The sequence below is a fragment of the Oryctolagus cuniculus genome, chromosome 5 (assembly GCF_964237555.1).
Source record: "Oryctolagus cuniculus chromosome 5, mOryCun1.1, whole genome shotgun sequence".
Classification (NCBI taxonomy): Eukaryota; Metazoa; Chordata; class Mammalia; order Lagomorpha; family Leporidae; genus Oryctolagus; species Oryctolagus cuniculus.
Genome location: NC_091436.1, coordinates 132,917,173 through 132,936,284, shown reverse-complemented (window position 1 = coordinate 132,936,284; position 19,112 = coordinate 132,917,173). Strand labels below are relative to the sequence as shown.

The 19,112-nt window shown below is 51.8% G+C and overlaps 1 long non-coding RNA gene across 1 annotated transcript; it reads right to left on the bottom strand.

The window, feature by feature from the left end:
- Positions 1 to 1,287: 1,287 nt before the first annotated feature.
- On the bottom strand, positions 1,288 to 17,499 carry LOC103349750 (uncharacterized). The gene is made up of 3 exons (XR_007922980.2): positions 17,349 to 17,499; positions 12,416 to 12,659; positions 1,288 to 2,081 (listed from the first exon to the last, which is right to left on the bottom strand). It is a non-coding gene; the product is annotated as an uncharacterized lncRNA (long non-coding RNA).
- Between the last annotated feature and the right edge of the window lie 1,613 nt (positions 17,500 to 19,112).

Genomic DNA, 19,112 nt, shown 5'->3' with positions numbered 1-19,112 from the left:
GAGCCGGAGCTCCTACTTGCACTTGGTGTTCATTCCAGGTTTGAGGAGCCACCGTGCTGCTGGCTGCTGGCTGCTGGTGGTGGTGGGGGATTGTGACTGGGTAAAGGGGAAAGAGAAGTAAACATTAGAGTACCCTTCACCCTCAAAACCTCTGAGTCAGCGAACGCAGAGAGTTCCCTGTCTCCCGGGCTTGGTGCTGGCACAGCACAAGAGGGGCAGGACCCAGTCTCTCGGGCCACCTGAGCTCTGGCCGGGCCTCAAAGAGGACAATGCTGCTGGCAGATGCAAGGCCAGGCTTGGAAGGCAGCACGCAGCTTCCCCAGGGGTCAAAGTCACAGCTGTGCAAGGGCCCCACCTGCCCTGCCGCAGGGAGCACACATCCACCCAGAAGCTTCCGGGCGGAAGCACACCATGCATGATTGCACAGCAAAGTGCCCAGTGAAGGCTGTGGTCACACAAGCTCAGTGGACCTGGGTTCCGCGTCTGGGTCTGCTGTTAACCACCTGTGAGGCCCTGGAAAAGTCATTTTGCCTTTTGGAACCTCGGTCCCTTCTATCTATGAAACAGGGGCAGTGTCGTAATAATGGACGGTACTTGCCTCGACTGCTTCCAAGGTTTCAGGAGGACCGTTGGCCTCGATTATATAAAACCACTGTAAAAGAACAGGTCAACCAAATGTGCTGTGCCCATGCAACACAATGTTGTTCGGCGGTAAGCAGGTAGGGAGTGCTGATGCGCACTGCCACATGGATGAACCTTGACAGAAGGGCGGGTGTCGCGGAGCAGCAGACTAAGCTACCACCTGCAGTGCCAGTGCTATAATGCAGCACCAGTTCCAGTCCCTGCTGCTCCGCTTAGGATCCAGCTCCCTGCTATTGCACCTGGGGAGGCAGCGGATGGTGGGTGGCTCAAGTGCTAGGGCCCCTGCACCCACGTGGGAGACCCGTATGGAGGTCCTGGCTCCTGGCTTTAGCCTGGATGGTTGCAGCCATTTGGGGGAGTGAACCAGCGGATGGAAGATCTCTCTCTCTCTCTCCATCTCTGCATGTCACTCTACATTTCAAATAATAAATAAAATAAATCATTAAAACAAACAGAAAAAAATGGTATACAGGAAGAAGTGGGGCACAAAAGACCCCAGCTGTGTGGCTCGCTGTATCTGCAAAACCCAGGACTGGAAAAGCCAGAGAGGAGAGCTGGGGCGGGGCTGGGGTGGGGCGGGGCTGGGGCTGGGCTGGGGTGGGTGGGGCTGGGGCGGGGCTGGGGCCGGTCGGAGGTGCCTGCTTGATGAGCCTGCTTCTGAGCTGATGGGAACGGTCAGGAACAAGACAGTTGGGTTGCACAACCCTCTGATGTACGCAACGCCCCGGTGCGGCACACTTTAACAAGGCGAAATGGCCAATTGTGTGTGAATATCTTCCCCCAGCTTTTAAAGGCTGGAAAAAAAAAAGAGCAGACTCAATGATCCAAATCTGAGTTTTTTTATTACGATATTGTAGGATGATATTCTGTATTAGACACACAGAACTTCAGAGTTAGTCCTGTGTACCAAGGCAGGAGAGAAGTGACTAGGAAAAAAAAAAAAAAAAGGTGACCCTCACCCTGAAAGGTGCCGGGCCCGGGGACAGGCGTCGTTCAGGTTCAGCTGTGGGACAGGATGATGGGGGGGGGGGTACCCGGAGGGCAGGGCCAGGGAAGCTGCTGACCTGGGGATTTCAAAACTGTCTGCGTGGGCTCACCCTTTAATTCGATGGCCGTGTGATCCTTTGGGGAGATTAACACACACACACACACACACACCCCGGCTTCCTGCCCCCACGCCGTTTCCCAGCCGGATGGGGGCCGCTGCTTCCTGGTGCCTGCCCTCGGGGAGGGGCAGCTCCTGAGCCACCGCAGAGCCGCAGGGACTTCTGATGACAGGGCTCAAGCGGGACGTGTGGATGACTGTGAAGTGACGGAACGATTCACTCATCTGCGTGCACGTCAGCCGAGCACAGAACACCGTGCCTCCTTTTCGCCGTCGCTGACACAGTCTGTCTCCTGCGCCCCACCTGGCCAGGGCGGGGACATTTCGGCCACACCTAACAGATAAACTCTCAGTCACCTCACGCACTGGGCCTTTATCCCCCAGGCTCCCGCCTCCATGCGGCCCTCCTCACCCCGCTAAGACACACCCTCTCTGCCCGGTTTCCTAAACTTCCCTGTAGCAAAGAGCTTGGATGGGCTGGCGCTGTGGCACTGTGGGCTGAGCCTCCCTGTGGGATGCCCATATCCCAAGTCAGGGTCCCGCCTACTCACTTCCGGCCCAGCTCCCAACTAATGCATCAGGGAAGGCAGTGGGAGGTGGCCCAAGTGCTTGGGGCCCTGCCACTCACGTGGGAGACCCAGAGGAAGCTCCTGGCTTCTGGCTTCAGTCTGGCTCAGCCCTGGCTATTGTGAGCATTTGGGGAAAGAACCCTCAGAAGGAAGATCTCTCTCTCTCTCCTTCCCTCCATTGCTCTGCTCTTCAAGTAAGTAAATAAATAAATCTTTAAAAAAATAATACCTAACACTCATTGACAACTTACTATGTGCAAGGCATTGTGGTACATGCACTCATGGATTATTTTCTTTAGTTTCCAGGCAAGGAAACCCAAGCACAGAGCGCTTAACCCAGCTGCCCAGGGTCACCCCTGCAGTAGTGGGAGAGACAGGATTTAAACTGATGTCTGCATAACACCAAGAGTGCTCTTCACCCCTAAGATACCTCTCCCCTGCTTGAATTCAAGGCCTGTGGGGAATGGCCTTCTCTACCCTTATTTGTAGCTGTAGAGATGCGGGCTGGGCAAGGGGAAGTGACCAGCCTGAGGACACAGAACTGGTCAGTAGCAGGGCTGGGAATGGGCCCCAGTCCTGCACTCCTGACCCGGCGCTCCTCCCCCAGCCTTGGTGCCTCTGCCCTGGCATCGCCGTCCTGGACACTCAGTGGTGGCCACCACAGGGCGCTGCCCGTCCACCTGAGGACACTCGGGGCTCCTCAGGGCACTGCACTCTGCCCCCACAGGCGTCCTAGCTTCACAGAGTCCCTAAACCAGGAGGGGCCCATCAAGGGCACTGCTTCGATATCACCGCACCATAAACCTCTACTCACTGATTTCTCACGTGCACAGTCTTGCTCATGGCCGAGCCATTTGCAGTCTGCTTCTCTCTGGTTTGCCGATTTTTCGGAATCGAAAACGCACATGGGGCTGGCAGCCCCATTGGGCCTCTGTGAACCCCCGCTCCCCGGTTTCACCTGCGCCAGGTGGGAAGCCCCGAGGCAGGGAAGTCCTGTGGGTGTGAGTAATCGGGGTGAGAAGCCTTCTGACCTCCAGTCACAGGATCATCGTCCCGGCACATTTCACAGGCCGCAGGGGGAGTGCCTGTTCCAAGTGAGGGAAGAAGCGGCATCCATGTGCATTCGGGGAGTGGTGCCGTGGCCGGTCCTGTGCTCAGCCTTTGAACTGAATTAGTTCATCGGATTCTCACCCTTGCTCTGCGAGGTTGGTAATTCAAGCAGTCTTCAAAAAGTTCATGGAAGATGAGTGTTAGGAAAAAAAGTGGGTACAGATTTCAAAACCTTTTTGCAGCACAATTTATCTTTGACTTCTATTTCCCACGAACTTTGTGACGTATTATCCCCACTTTACAGGCGAGGAAATCAAGGCTCGGAGCAGGTAGCTTGCCTAAGCTCTCTGCTTGTAAATGAGCTGCTCTGGGATCTGAACTCAGCCTGTGGGACTCCAGAGACTGTCTCAAGGGTTTCAAGGGCAAAAGCCTTGGCAAAGCTCCCTCTGGGCCAGCCCCAGGGAAATCCAAGGGAATTCTTGGGCCTTGGAGCTCATCTCCCACCTTCTGCCGCCAGCCGGGGTTCCATTCCACTCGCCCCTGTTCCCGATCCTCCCCGGGCTGGCAGCTCCCGGTCACGTGGCATTCTCTACGGGAGCTTACCCTTGTGCGCCCATCCCAGCTGGCGTTTTTGGGCCTCAATGGGGAAGTGTCCTGGAGCTATCCACCAAGGCCTGCCCCCGCCACACCCCTCCCTGAGGGGACTCCTTACCCTGGAACCTGCCCCCAGGGCCCCAGCTGATCTCTTCCTGATGGACACTTGACCTAAGTCAGCTCAAGGGCAAACGGCTCACATACTTGGGCGTTGTAGGATCTTGCTTGGCAAAGAGGAGTTGTGCTAATCTGATGCCTTTGGGAAGTGGACATTCAATCACTTGTGTGATAAAGGTTGTCTCAAAGAGGACTGGAAGTGGGGAGAAGTATACTGATGAGCCTTGGACTTGATGAACAAAGAAACCAAGCACAGGCAATTAAAGAACAGAGCAAGCATATTCCAGAGGGTGGCAAAAACCTATGTAAATATCTGTTTACTCGCTGAAGCCTTCCGGAAGTTTATGGAAAATGGAATTTTATTTTGGGGCAAAAAAAAAATTGAAATCCATTCAAGGAGTCTTCCAAAAATTCATGGAAAATTTGCATGGTGAAAAAACCATGCATGGATTTCAAACTTGTTTTTGAAAACCCTGCCACAAGGCCCTGCTGTGCTATGAGCGCTGTCCCTGGAGTCTCCTGGGCTCCTCCATATCCTTCCATGCAACCTCCTGATGTGAACTGATGGCTCCTTTTCCATGAAGCCATAGAAGCTTTGTCTAGAAGGGAACCCGAGATAATTTACGAAGTTTGAACTTCCTCACAACTGGTCAAGGACACTCTGGGATTAAGAGATCCCAAAGTGCTCCAACCCACAAGTGCCAGGCAGCAGATTTCAGGCAGTGGGAAAGGCGGTCGCCTCATGTTCCAGGGACCTACTGCTGTGGAGACCCCGCCCCAACTTAGAGACCTGGAGCCAGCCTCGTTTCCACTGCTCCTGAGTCCATCCTTGGGGCAGGGCTGGCTGGGGACAGATGGTTTCTGCTCCACTCGGTGTCAACAGGGTGTCTCAAAGGCTGGGGCTGGGATCATCACTCTCTGGCTCACTCACTGACTCATGCATTGTGACTGTAGATTCATGCTGGCTGCTGAATGGGCCTTGGCCAAACACCCACATGTGTTCTCTCTGTGGCTTCTCCCCTTCCTTATGGCGTGGTGGTTGGGTTCCAAGAACAAGCACTCCTAGAGGGCTGGGCAGAAACTGTATCACTTTCTGTGACCTAGCCTTGGAAGTCTCATGGCCTCAGGGGCCCACTTGGTTTCAAGGCAAGAGAGCGTATGTTAGGGTAGACTGTTAGCATTATATTGCATATTGGATGGGAGATATTGTGGTATGGATGCTTGGAAAATATCACCTACCACACAGAGCTAATGAGCTAGACATTAGCAGGACAGAGAAAGTGGAATAGTCCCTGGCCCAAATTTAGTCCACTATATGTAAATAGGCAGCAGTAGACTAAGAGGTTAAATAAAGCTACTGCTACAGTGAGGAGACAGAATCATAAAAAGCAGAGAGAAGTATAAACACAGAAGAACATTTAATGCAGGTGGAAACAGCCTAGCAGATCTCAGTATGTTCTGGGAGTCTATTTAAGAGTATGCTAGTGTTGGGGGCCAGCGCCATGGCGCACTAGGTTAATCCTCCGCCTGCGGCGCTGGCATCCCACATGGGCACTGGGTTCTAGTCCTGGTTGCTCCTTTTCCAGTCCAGCTCTCTGCTGTGGCCTGGGAAAGCAGTGGAGGACGGCCCAGGTGCTTGGGCCCCTGTACCCGTGTGGGAGATTAGGAAGAGGCATAGCTCTGGCTGTTGTGGCCATTTGGGGGGGTGAACCATTGGATGAAAGACCTTTCTCTCTGTCTCTCTCTCACTGTCTGTAACTCTGTCAAAAAAATAAATAAAAAATCTTAAAAAAAAAAAAGTATGAACCTGAATTCTCTTGTTAAGTAGGTAGGCATGGAGTGATATATATTTGGAATGATTTACATCATATATTATATTTTAAAAGAATGATTTATTTATTTGAAAGTCAGAGTTAGAGAGAGAAAAAGAGAGGGGAGAGGGAGAGAGAGAGAGAGAGAGAGAGAGAGAGGTCTTCCATCTGCTGGTTCACTCCCCAAATGGCAGCAATGGCTGGTGCTAGGCCAGGCTGAAGCCAGGAGCCAGGAGCTTCTTCTGGGTCTCCCATGTGGGTGCAGGGGCCCAAGCACTTGGGCCATCTTCTGCTGCTTTCCCAGGCCACCAGCAGAGAGCTGGATCGGAAGTGGAGCAGCCAGATCTTGAACTGGCGCTCATATGGAATGCTAACTCTGCAGATGGTGGCTTAACCTACTGTGCCACAGTGCCAGCCCTACATTATATATTACTAAAACAATGTTTTACAACAAATGCTGGTGAAGACATGAGGGAAAATGTACCCTAATCCACTGCTGGTGGGACTGTAAACTGATTAAGCCACTATGGAAGACAGTATGGAAATACCTCAGAAATCCAAATATAGAACTATCATATGACCCAAGCATCCCACTCCTGGGGATTTACCCAAGGGAAATGAAATCAGGATATGAAAGAATTACCTGTACCCCTATGTTTATTGCAGCTCAATTCACAATAGCTAAGATATGGAATCTACCCAAATGCCCGAAGGGGCGGGGGCCCAGACTTCTCAGGAAGAAAGGGGAGGGATCCGTGTAGCTCAATGCACAATAGCTAAGATATGGAATCCACCCAAATGTCCATCAACTGAAGACTTGATAAAGAAATTATGGGATAATTATGGGATATGTACATCATGGAATACTACACAAGTGGTAAAAAAAATGAAATCATGTTTTTTGCAACAAAATGGATGAAACGGGAAAATATACTTAATGAAATAAGCCAGTCCCAAAGGGACAAATTCCATATGTTCTCCCTGATCTGTGATAATTAATAGAGCACCTAAAAGGTAATCTACAGAAGTGAAGTTAACACTTTGAGAAGCAATGACTTGAACAGCCTTTGTCTCGACTGTTGAGGAACAGTTGTTTTTTTCATGCAATTTGTTGAACTCTTTACTTGGTATAGAGTTAATCATATGTGTATAAAGTTCATTGAAAATAGATCTGAGTAATCAGCCCTTAAGGCATTTGGATCCGGCTGAAAAGCCCATGAGAATATTTCAGGCATGGAAAGCCAAGACACTCTGGAAAAAAAAAAAAAAAAACTAAATGAAAGATCTTTGCAAGTGAGATCCCAGTGGCAAGAACGGGTCATCAAAGAAGGAGGTACCTTTCTCTGAAGGGAGGAGAGAACTTCCACTTTGACCACGGCCTGGTCTAAATATGATCAGTCGGTGAACTCAAAAGGCTTCCATAGCCTTGGCAGCTCATGACAAGAGCCTAGGGTGATTACTGATGCCATAAACGGAGTGTCAATTTGTAAAATCAACAACAGGAGTCACTGTGCACTTACTCCTCATGTAGGATCTCTGTCCTTAATGTGCTGTACATTGTGATTTAACGCTATAACGAGTACTCAAACAGTATTTTTCACTTTATGTTTCTGTGTGGGAGCAAACTGTTGAAATCTTTACTTAATGTATGCTAAACTGATCTTCTGTATATAAAGAGAATCGAAAATGAATCTTGATGTGAATGGAAGGGGAGAGGGAGTGGGAAAGGGGAGGGTTGTGGGTGGGAGGGACGTTATGGGGGGGAAGCCATTGTAATCCATAAGCTGTACTTTGGAAATTTATATTCATTAAATAAAAGTTAAAAATAAAAAAATATTTTAATTACAAAAAAAAAAAGAAAAGAAAATAGATCTGAGTAAAAAACAGGAATGGGAATAGGAGAGGGAGGAGGAAGAGGGGTGGGAGTGTGGGTGGGAGGGCGGTACCGTGAGAAGAATCACTATGTTCCTAAAGTTGTATTTATGAAAAGCATGAAGTTTGTATGCCTTAAATAAAAGGTTTCTGGGAAAACAAAACAAAAAAATCCAAATGTTTTGGCTTTTAAACGGATAACTCCAGTTTAACAAGAGATTAACTTTCCCTCATGATGGCAAATAAATATTAATATGGTATCCTATAATTATTTTGTCTTACTTTCCATTAAGAAAGAGCAAACTAGGGCTGACGCTGTGGCTTAGTGTGTAAAGCAGCCGCCTGCAGTGCCAGCATCCCATATGGGCACTGGTTCAAGTCCCGGCTGCTCCTTTTCTGATTCAGCTCTCTGCTGTGGCCTGGGAAAGCAGTCAAAGATGGCCCGAGGCCTTGGGCCTCTGCACCTGCATGAGAGACCAGAGGAAACTCCTGGCTCCTGGTTTTGGATCGGTGAAGCTCCTGCTATTGTGGCCATTTGGGGAATGAACTAGCGGATGGAAGACCTCTTTCTCTCTCTGCCTCTGTCTCTCTGCCTTTCAAATAAATAAATAAAATCTTAAAAAAAAAAAAAGAGCAAACTATCTTATAGATCTCTTGGACATATCATTCTATTATCTATTTTTTTTTATTTATTTGACAGGCAGAGTTGTAGACAGTGAGAGAGAGGGATTGAGAGAAAGGTCTTCCTTCCGTTGGTTCACCCCCCAAATGGCTTCTACGGCTGGTGCTGCGCTGATCCAAAGCCAGGGGCCAGGTACTTCTTCCTGGTCTCCCATGCGGGTGCGGGGACCCAAGCACTTGGGCCACCTTCCACTGCCCTCCCGGGCCACAGCAGAGAGCTGGACTGGAAGAGGAGCAACCAGGACTAGAACCCAGCACCCATATGGGATGCCAGCGCCGCAGGCGGAAGATTAGCCAAGTGAGCCATGGCGCTGGCTTATTTTTTAAAAGGTTTATTTATTAATTTAAAAGTCAGGGTTACAGAGAGAGGAGAGGCAGAAAGAGAGAGAGAGAGAGAGAGAGAGAGAGAGAGAGAGAGAGAGAGAGGTCTTCCATTTGCTGGCTCACTCCCCAGATGGCTGCAATGCCCGGAGCTGCACCGATCCGAAGCTAGGAGCCAGGAGCTTTTTCTGGGTCTACCACGTGGATGCAGGGGTCCAAGGCCTTGGGCCATCTTCCACTGCTTTCCCTGGCCACAGCAGAGAGCTAGAAGTGGAGCAGCTGGGTCTCGAACCAGCATCCAAATAGATGCCGGCACTTCAGGCCAGGGCATTAACCTGCTGTGCCACAGCACCAGCCCCTCTATTATCTTTCAACCTCTCTTGCTATTGAAGAGAATCTGCTGTTAATCTGTTTTAGTTCCTTTGTAGATCATCTGTCTTATTTTCCTGTTGTGTTTAAGATTTTTCTTTTTGTCTTCTTTGTACTGCATTTGCTCTTGTCTATGTGTTCACTTGTGGAATTAAAACATTCTTCTGAGGGAGCCACATGATCTTTCAATCTGATGATACATGTTGTCTAATGAAGAATTTGTGTGGTCAGTTTTGGGTTCCTGGGAGCAAGCTTCTGAACTCTTAGAATGTCCCCAGAGACAGAAATGCTTTGTCATCATGATGAGGCCCCCACACTGTACCTGGATGTATGTAAATGAGATGATTTAGGATAGGGGCTGGTCACACCAGACTGCCCAGCCATACGACCAGAGGGCTGGGGATTTGAGCCATGTGATATTAGGCCATCCTCCGTCAGGGAGCGGTGAGCTGGAGACTGGCCAATGATTTCACCAGCACGCAAGCATTAAGAAACGTCAATATTCTGCGCACTAAGGCTCTGGTGACCCTCCTGGATGGTGAACGCATCAACGGCCTGGGAAGGCGACGTCCACACTCCATGGGGAGAGGGCATGGAAGCTCCAAGTTTGGGACCCTGTGGGTCTCTTCCTTTGGCTGATCCTGATTTGTATCCTTTGAAATAAAACTGTAATCCTAAGTTAGCACTTTTCTGAGTTCTATGAGTTTGCCTAGCATATGATGAAACCTGAAGGGATCATAGGAGCCCTCACCCTTGTAGTCAGCTAGTGAGAAGTGTGGTTGGCCTGGCAGCCCTTGACCTTGCAACTGGGGTCTTAGCAGGGTGATCCTACCGCCCTTAACTTGGGGAGCCTGGGTGAACACCAGGTGGTTGCTGCCAGAACTGCATAGCAGTGCTCCTACTGTGCGAATCTTTCTTCACTCTAGAAAGATTTCGGTGTTAGACACAAAAGCTCAGTCAGACCCTGGATTGCTAAAAACCTATAATGACTCCCCATTGACTGCTGTTCCAACGTGAGCCGGCTAAGGCCCCTCCCCCATTAACTAGGAGAGAAATAACATCAGACCTCTGGATACGGATAGGCAGGTAGCTAGCAGGTGGCAAGGAGTTAAAGGCCACTGACACAAAAGCCACATGTGCACTGCTCAAGTCCCAACACTTTCCGCACGGATTCAACACAGTTGAACACTCGGCACACCCGCTCTGCAGCACACGGCCAAGCCTCACTTAGCATCACACAGCAGCCGACACGACGCCTTCCTGCAGATCACCGCGTTCTACAGCCCCACTCCACACGCTGCCTCCTCCAAACATTCAGGCAGGCCCTGCTCTGAGCACCACCATTTATCCTTAAGGAGGTGGGAAACTTCTGGCTCATGGGCCATATAAGGCCCTAAAATCATCTTGTCTGGCCCCGCCAAGGCAATGGCAAGTGGGCCTCAAAATGCCACAAACTTATAGCAAGCTAATTTTTAACCTGAGTTTGTATGATCTGCCAATGATGTCATAACCCTCCAAGGGGCCCTTGGCAGACAAGTTTCCTGCTCCTGACAGACCAGGCCAGCTCGGGCGGGGCGATTCTCCCTCATGAGTCCGCATGAACGCCTTAGTGGGTATTAACACTTTGCCTTTGAATCCACCATGCTTTCCTGCTCACCTCTACTTATTTCTCTTGGCTGTATTCCTACATGCAGGAAGACAAGAATCCAGACTAAGTCTAGCCTGGGGTCTCCCTGAGCCCAGCTGGGGCTCCCAATCCCCACAGCACTTTGATGTTGAAATAAGAAAATAATAAGGGGCTGGCATTGCGGTTCAGCAGGTAAAGCCACTGCCTATGAATGCTGGCATCCCATATGGGCACCAGTTCATGTCCTGGATGCTCCACTTCTGATCCAGCTCCCTGCTAATGCACCTGGAAAAAGCAGTGGAGGATGCCCCAAGTTCTTGGGCCCCTGCTACGCATGTAGGAGACCTGGGAAAAGCTGCTGGCTTCAGAATGGCCCAGCCCCAGCCTCTCCTCTCTGTCTCTCTCTGTAATTCTGACTTTCAAAATAAATAAATATTTTAAAAAGGCAGTCTTGGGGCTGGCATTGTGGCACAGCAGTTTAAACTGCCTCTTTATGCCACTGGCATCCCTTGGAACACCAGTTTAAGTCCTGACTGCTCCACTTCCAATCCAGGTCCTTAATGCATCTGGGAAAGTAGTGGAAGATGGCCCAAGTATTGGGGCCCCTGCCACTCATGTGGGAGACCCGGATGGAGTTCCTGGCTCCTGACTTTGGTCTGGATTGGCCCAGCCCTGGCCTTTGTGACCATTTGGGGAGTGAACCAGCAAATGGACCATCTCTCTCTTTCTCCCTCTCTTCTGTCATTCTGTCTTTCAAAAAAAATAAACATTAATAAGGGGGGGGGGTGCGGGCATTCTTCATGCTCTGTCCAGATCGTCTTAAATCTCTTTTCAGGTTCTGTTCCCACTCCTGGTTTCTATGTGACTTTGTTTATTTTTTCTTCTTCTTTTTTTTTAAAGACTTATTTATTTATTTATTTGAAAGTCAGAGTTACACAGAGAGAGGAGAGGCAGAGAGAGAGAGAGAGAGAGAGAGAGAGAGAGAGAGAGAGAGAGAGAGGTGTCTTCCCTCCAATGGTTCACTTCCCAGATGGCCGCAATGGCCGGAGCTGTGCCGATCTGAAGCCAGGAACCAGGAACTTCTTCTGGGTCTCCCATGTGGGTGCAGGGGCCCAAGGACTTGGGCCACCTTCCACTGCTTTCCCAGGTTATAGCAGAGAGCTGGATTGGAAGAGGAGCAGCCAGGACTAGAACTGGCGGCCGTATGGGATGCCAGCACTTCAGGCCAGGGCGTTAACCCACTGTGCCACAGCGCTGGCCCCATATGTGACTTTGTTTCTCAAGCCATGCACCTGTGACTGCTTTTGGACAACAGCTGTATGGCTCCTGGAGCTGCTTCCCTCAGATGGAGAAAGCTGGAAGTGCCTGGTTGTCTATGCCCTGTGGAGCAGCCATGGGAATCTGGAGCTAAGCTTCTTTATCCCGGGCTGAGATAAACTCTCAGGTATAACGTACACTGCAGTCAGGCTGAGCCCAGGCCTTGGCCTGAGTTTATACCCTCACTTGGCTGCATCTCCTTTTCTGTGCTGCACCTCCCCCCACACTCCTTTCCTGGATTTTCCTAGGAACACTTCCTTAATAAACCACCTGCCCGCAAATCTTTGACTCAGGGTCTACTTCTGGGGAGCCTAAGCTAAAACAGTTCCCCATTACTCACCAGCCAGCAGGTTGCCACGTGATTGGCCGTGCCTGGGAGGAGGGGAGTCTGTTTCCCAGGCCTTCGGGAGCCAGGCGTGGCCCAGGGAGAGGCTCCTGCCAGCTGAGCATGGTAAGGAACCACGTACACAGCCCATGACTCCACTCTTCAGAGTCATCACATGGTGCTGCAAACGCTCTTTCCTCAGGTCTCACATCAAGACATGACAAATGGATCCACGGCCAACAAACAGCCAACATGCAACCTGAGCAAGAACAAACATTTCTTATTGTAAGATACTGGGGTGTCAGGGGCCGGTGCTGTGGTGCAGTGGGTTAATGCCCTGGCCTGAAGCGCCAGCATCCCATGTGGGCGCCGGTTCACAACCGACCGCTGTACTTCCAATCCAGCTCCCTGCTAATGCCTGGGAAAGCAGTAGAAGATGGCCCAAGTCCTTGGGCCCCTGCACCCGTGTGGGAGACCTGGAGGAAGCTCCTGGTTCCTGGTTTCAGATCAGCCCAGCTCTGGCCATTGTGGCTATCTGGGGAGTGAACCAGTGGATGGAAGACCTCTCTCTCTGTCTCTGCCTCCCTTCTCTCTGTGTAACTCTGACTTTCAAATAAATAAATCTTTAAAAAAAAGATATTGAGGTGTCAAGCTGTTACTGTGGCCAAACCCAACAGATATAACATGGGCGATGTAGTATGGTTGGTTAAGAGCACACTCTCTGGAGTTAAGCAGCGTAGGGTCAAAGCCAAGTTCCACTACTGTCTAGCTGTATAAACTTGGTCAAGGGACTCCAAGAGCCTGTTTCTCCATTTGTAAAATGGAGACATTAATGACATCCATTTGATACTGTTATTGTAGGGATCAAATGAGTTAATGTATATAAAGTGCTTCTGGTAACATCTGGCATATGATCAACCAGTATTAACTCCAGTGAGCCGTATTTATAAACTGCCCTAACCCATCTCCAAGCTTTCCATGTTTTCTCCTACAACCATGAAACTTGTTGGTTGCCTCCTATAATGGATTGAAATGCATCCTTCCTAGGGTCATGTGTTGGGATCCTAATTCCCAGTGTGCTGCTGTTAGGGGGTAGGGACTTGGGCACATGACCCAGTCACGAAGGCAGAGCCCTCATGAATGGGATCAGTGCTCCTATGAAAGGGACCCCTGAGAGTTCTCTCACCCCCTCCTTCCACCCTAGGAGGATACATGAAGACTGCAACTAGGAAGAGGGCCCTCACCAGAACCCAGTCACAGGGGCTCCTTCTCAGATGTCCAGTCTGTAGAATGTTGAGAAACACATTTCTGTCATTCATAAGCACCCAACCCATAGTGCTTTGTGGTAACACGTAAAAACTGATTGACCCCTCCCAAGCATCCGCCCCATGCCTCCCCTCTCTCAGTTTCTATTTGGGGATCTACACAGTTTGGGGAAAATAATTTCACTGTGAATTTAGATGGTTTCTGCTGCGAAAAGACAAACTTAACAACACATTTACTTAGAAGCTCTGAGCTGGCTCAATCTGCAATTCTACAATCAGGCAAACTGCATTCTGTTACTAGAATAAGCACTGAGATGCGACGAGCTGAGGAGTTTGATTTTACAGAAAGGGAAAGCAGAAACAGAACACAGTGTGGCTTTGCTGTTCCAGTTACTTTCTTTGTAAAGGTTAAAACGGGGAAACCCCTCATTCGGCCACCTAACACCAGCGTGTTTGGGGATTCTCTCTCTTCTGGTTTCTTGGAAGGTCAACTAAACAACTCCATTTAGCTTGGTGACATGCAACTTTAGCCCGAGTGACTCCATTTTGGTTTGGTCAATGGGACCTAGAACAGGAGCTCAGCTCAAACCATAGGGCTTCCTAGTAATTTTATTTACCACCTAAAATGAGCCAAAGAACAGTATCATACTGGTAAACCATTCCCAGAAGGCAGGACAGTGAAGCTGACTTCCCCAGGGTAAATATTCCCTCCAGGGCTAGGTGTCATGGCATAGCAGGTAAAACCTCCGCCTGCGGCACCAGAATCCCACATAAGCTGCTGCTTTGAGTCCCTGCTACTCTATGTCCAATCTAGCTCCCTGCTAATGGCCTGGGAAAGCAGTGAAGGATGCCCCCACGTGGGCCCCTGCACCCACGTGGGAGACCAGGATGAAGCTCTCAGCTTCAGCCTGGCCCAGCCCTAGCCACTGAGGTAATTTGGGGAGTGACCCAGTGGGTGGACATCTCTGGCTGTCTCCCCTCTAACTCTGCCTTTCAGATAGATAAATAAATAAATCTTTTTTTTTTTTTTTGACAGGCAGAGTGGACAGTGAGAGAGAGAGAGACAGAGAGAAAGGTCTTCCTTTTGCCGTTGGTTCACCCTCCAATGGCCGCCGCGGCCGGCGCACCGCGCTGATCCGATGGCAGGAGCCAGGTGTTCCTCCTGGTCTCCCATGCGGGTGCAGGGCCCAAGCACTTGGGCCATCCTCCACTGCACTCCCGGGCCACAGCAGAGAGCTGGCCTGGAAGAGGGGCAACCGGGACAGAATCCGGCGCCCTGACCGGGACTAGAACCTGGTGTGTGTGCCGGCGCCGCAAGGCTGAGGATTAGCCTAGTGAGCCGCGGCGCCGGCCAAATAAATCTTAAAAAAAAATTCCCGCTATGCCAATATGAGGCTACCGGGGGTTTAACATCTGGTTTGCAAAGTTCCCAAATATTTAGCAATGGCCTCGTGAGCCAGTAGTAGCCGGCTGCAACACATCCCATGCAACACTTGAAGCCAAATATCTACTGCAAGTGGCTCCCCTCAGTGCGACTCTCCGGCATTTTTTAAGTAATCAGACATACACAATCCTCCCCCGCTCCCAAGTTGTAAAAACGGAGTTCTCCAAAATGTATGCAATCACCAATACCTGACCAACCTCATCTAGGACAACCAGGATAACGGATGGAATACACACGAAACATGGAGGAAGGAAAGGATCCAGACAAGGCAGGAGGCGGAAGAGCAAAAGCAGACCTGACGCACGAGCACTGGGGATTTAACAAAAAAGGCGCTCATCGTCCCTCCACACGCGCACTGATGTGTGTGTGGGGGGGCTTCGACTGCACGCCCTCACCCAGCATTTTCCTCCCTTGGCTGTATTTTCAAGACAACAGATTCTCTATCACGGGCAAGAAATTCAGATAGGGCCTCTGGGGCGAGATTCCGGCCTTTCTTCCCAGGTTTTTGGGCCACGCAGAGCTCGTTTTTCCGTGCGTGGATTCGCCCGCAGCCAGCGTGCTGTCAGGCGCCGGGTGGGCGGCCTTCTCCGCCCACGCTGCCCGTCACTCAGCCGTGCGGTGGGGACAGGAGTCCCAGTGGAGTAGGACAGCGCAGCCAGCGGCCCTCCCCGGCAGGTGAGGAGCGACAGAGCAGCGCGGCGCGCTTCCCCCGTCGCCACAGCCTGCATCCCGCTTCCCGCCCCCGCCGCTTCCCGGCGGCCCGCGCGGTGGGCGTGGCCCGCTTCCCAGAAGGCCCCGCCCCCGCAGCCTGGCCGTCGCGGCGCGGGCGGACGCCTGGCCTCATCGGGCCAACGGCCTTCGTGCCACCTCACGCTGTGCTTCCCCCACACGTGTGCGATAGGCACGCGCGGCCGCCACACAGGACAGCACGCCGCGATCGGCGCACAGCGACACGCCCCGCCTCTCCACCTAACAAAGCCCGCGCGCCCCTGCACACGGAGCATGCGCGCGGGCTTTGTTAGGTGGAGGGGCGCGCGCGCGCGCACACACACACACACACACACAGCTACACGCGAAGTGCGCGCAGGTCGCCGCCTCGCGCGTGGTGCACAACTCACAGGCTGCATACAACCGGCGCTCACTCCGCCCGCCAGTGACAGGAACACCTCCCGTGACACACATTTGCGCACACGCTGCGAACTGTGCGTCTGATGGATTTGCGCGGGGCCTCTCACACCCACATGCCACACATATGTCGCCCTCCTCACAAGCGTTCCACACCACACCACACACAGAATACATATTTACACCCCTGCTGAGAAATACAGTGCACATTCATCACGGACCAACGGCATGCCACGAAAAAACCCACGCAAGCGCCCTACCCGGGTGCACACGTCACACCTTCACATACATAGCAGACATAAACCCAATAGAAACCCAGTGTCTCACTAGGTCTGCAGCGCACCCAATGTTTACAGCCATGAATAGTCACACACACACACACACACACACACACCCCTCAGCACCCGGCATACATCTAATCCGCTCTTACCACCACACCTCCGCCTCACCCACCCAACCCCCAAGTGCACCTAGAGTGACCTGGAGGGGCTCACTTTTACCACTGGGTCCCAGGAAACCCCTTAATCCTTGGCAATCCAGATGGTTACTCACCCCACACCTTGTTCAAACTCATCCTGCCTGACCCCCAGCGTGTATTGGTGATTGAACCTGCCGGCGGCGGGCACATCCCGTATCCCAGGGCCCGAGTGTAATTCCAGCTCCTGTCTCCGGCTTCCTAGGAATGCACACCCAGGGAGGCAGCAGGTGATGGCTCAAATGCTTGAGTCCCTGCCAGCCACATGGGAAACCCGGATTGGATTCCTAGATCCTGGCTTCTGCCTTGCCCAGGGCCAGCCGTTTTCAGACATCTGGGGAGTGAGCCAGCAGGTGGAAGCTCTCTGTCTCTGTGCCTCTCTGAAAACATCCCGAGCTGCTCGGTGAGCAGAGAGATGGGGGCCGCGTTAGCCCAACCCTGCGGGAACCCAGGCGTGTCCCTGAGCACCCAGCTCCCCAGCTCTGTCTGGAAGGGGAAATGGGACTAGGGGGAGGAAACACCTTAGAAACAAGGAGGAGCCCGCACCTTCGAAGGAAAGAGGCAGGACGGCCTAGCCACACCTGGCTTTGGGGTTTCACCCTTGGCAGAACCCTTTTCCTGAATTTAGCTGATCCTTACCAAACCCTGTGAGGTAGGTGACGTAGGTGCTGTTATGACAGCAATGCCAGAGCAGCCCAGGTGAGGCACAGCAGGTCTGGGAAAGGTTCCATCTCCCTGCCCCTCCCTTCCAGACCCCCCTCCCCTCCCACCAGTGGCCAGCAGAGCGTTCTCTCCCCCCCCGCCCCCCCCCCCACTGGGGCTGAACTCAAGAAGCCACCTGTCTTGAGCCACCACCTTCAAAAAAGCCTTTCATTCCATCATAATGGGGCAAGACGCCCAGGCTGCCCCACCCTTGGGGTGGATCAGGCGTCTGCCTCCCCGTTGGGTTTTGAGGTACATCAAAAGAGCTCCCTGAACCAAAATAGCTCTCACCGGCCCTGCCTGGTACCCTGAACTCACCCCAGGAGAGCTTCCTTGGAGGTTAGGGCATTGTGCCTCCACGGCCCCTGCTCAAGGTGCACCTGTGAACTTGGGCGGGCCTCTGGGACTGCGGCCTCTGGCCCCGACACCAGCGTTTGCTCTCTGGCACTCCGTGCATTGCAACAGACCTTGCTTGATGCCACCAGCTGATGGGACTGGGTTGCCTCCAGAGAGTCCTATGGGAATGGGGCACGGGATGGAGAGGTTTTGATTGTGGGCGAGAGGGGGCTGATAGGTATGCAGAGTGACTTGGACAGCGACATCCAGGGTGGTGGAGGTGTGGGGGCACTGAGAAGGGTGGGGACACACACTTTGCCAGAGTAGAGGAGACCCTGGCTCCAGAAAGGAAGCCATGAGCTTTCCCGGGGTGCCAGGAAATAGACGAGGGGCAAGTGGATGGGCTGGGCGAGGAGGGGTCGGTGCCTGCCGAGGGAGCCATTTGTGGGGGCTCTCTGGGTCATGGGTGTTGCCCTGTAGAAGCCGCAGAAGAAAACGTGACGGCATGGGAACGTGCCTGTGATCTGGTGATAGCGAGGAAAGATTACAAAACAGAACACGCAGTGGGACTCCTGTTTTGTAAGAGCCGCTGCCAGCCAGCAAGCCGGCCACAGCTGTTCCTCTGTGTGGAGGATGACTTGCATTGCTTCCCGAAGTCTATGTTGCCCAGGTTTTCTGCAGTGAAAAGAGATCCCTGGCCCATCCACCCCCCTAAAATCAGGAAGAGAGTTACTTTAGGCATAGGATTCATGGACTGCGGACTGATTGCTTATGAAGGTCTCCGGTGTTGGCACCCCACGCGCTGCAGGGAAGTGGAAGCTGTGGTCCCTGCTCTCAATTTGCCCTGAACCCAGGTCCGGCCCAGGGTACAGTCCTTGCAGAAGATCACGGGGTACAGACACAGACTCTCTGGGTTCCAATCCCTCTTCTGCCGCTGTGTGACCTGGGCCAGCGGCACGACCTTCCTGCCTTGGTTGCTGCATCTGTGAAATGGGGATAATAATAGTACCTGCCAGGATTAGTTGAACTGATATGTGTGAACGCTGAGAAGTAATCACAGCCTAAGTGCCAGCTGTTACGGCCATTAGTGGTTAAGAGCTTCGCCTCTGGAGCCAGCCTGTCTGGGTTCAAATCCTCGGTGTCTCCGTCTGGCTTGGGAAATGATTTCATCTCCATCTCCACCTCAGTTTCCTAATCTGTAAAATGGGGATGAAAGTAATTGTGCCTCATTCATGAAGTGAGTAATGGTGAAAATTAACCAAGTAACTATGGATAAAGCACTCAGAACAGAGCCTGGCACATAGAAAGTGCTTAGTAAATACGAGCTACTTTAATGCTAATTGTTATTATTATTATTATTATTGG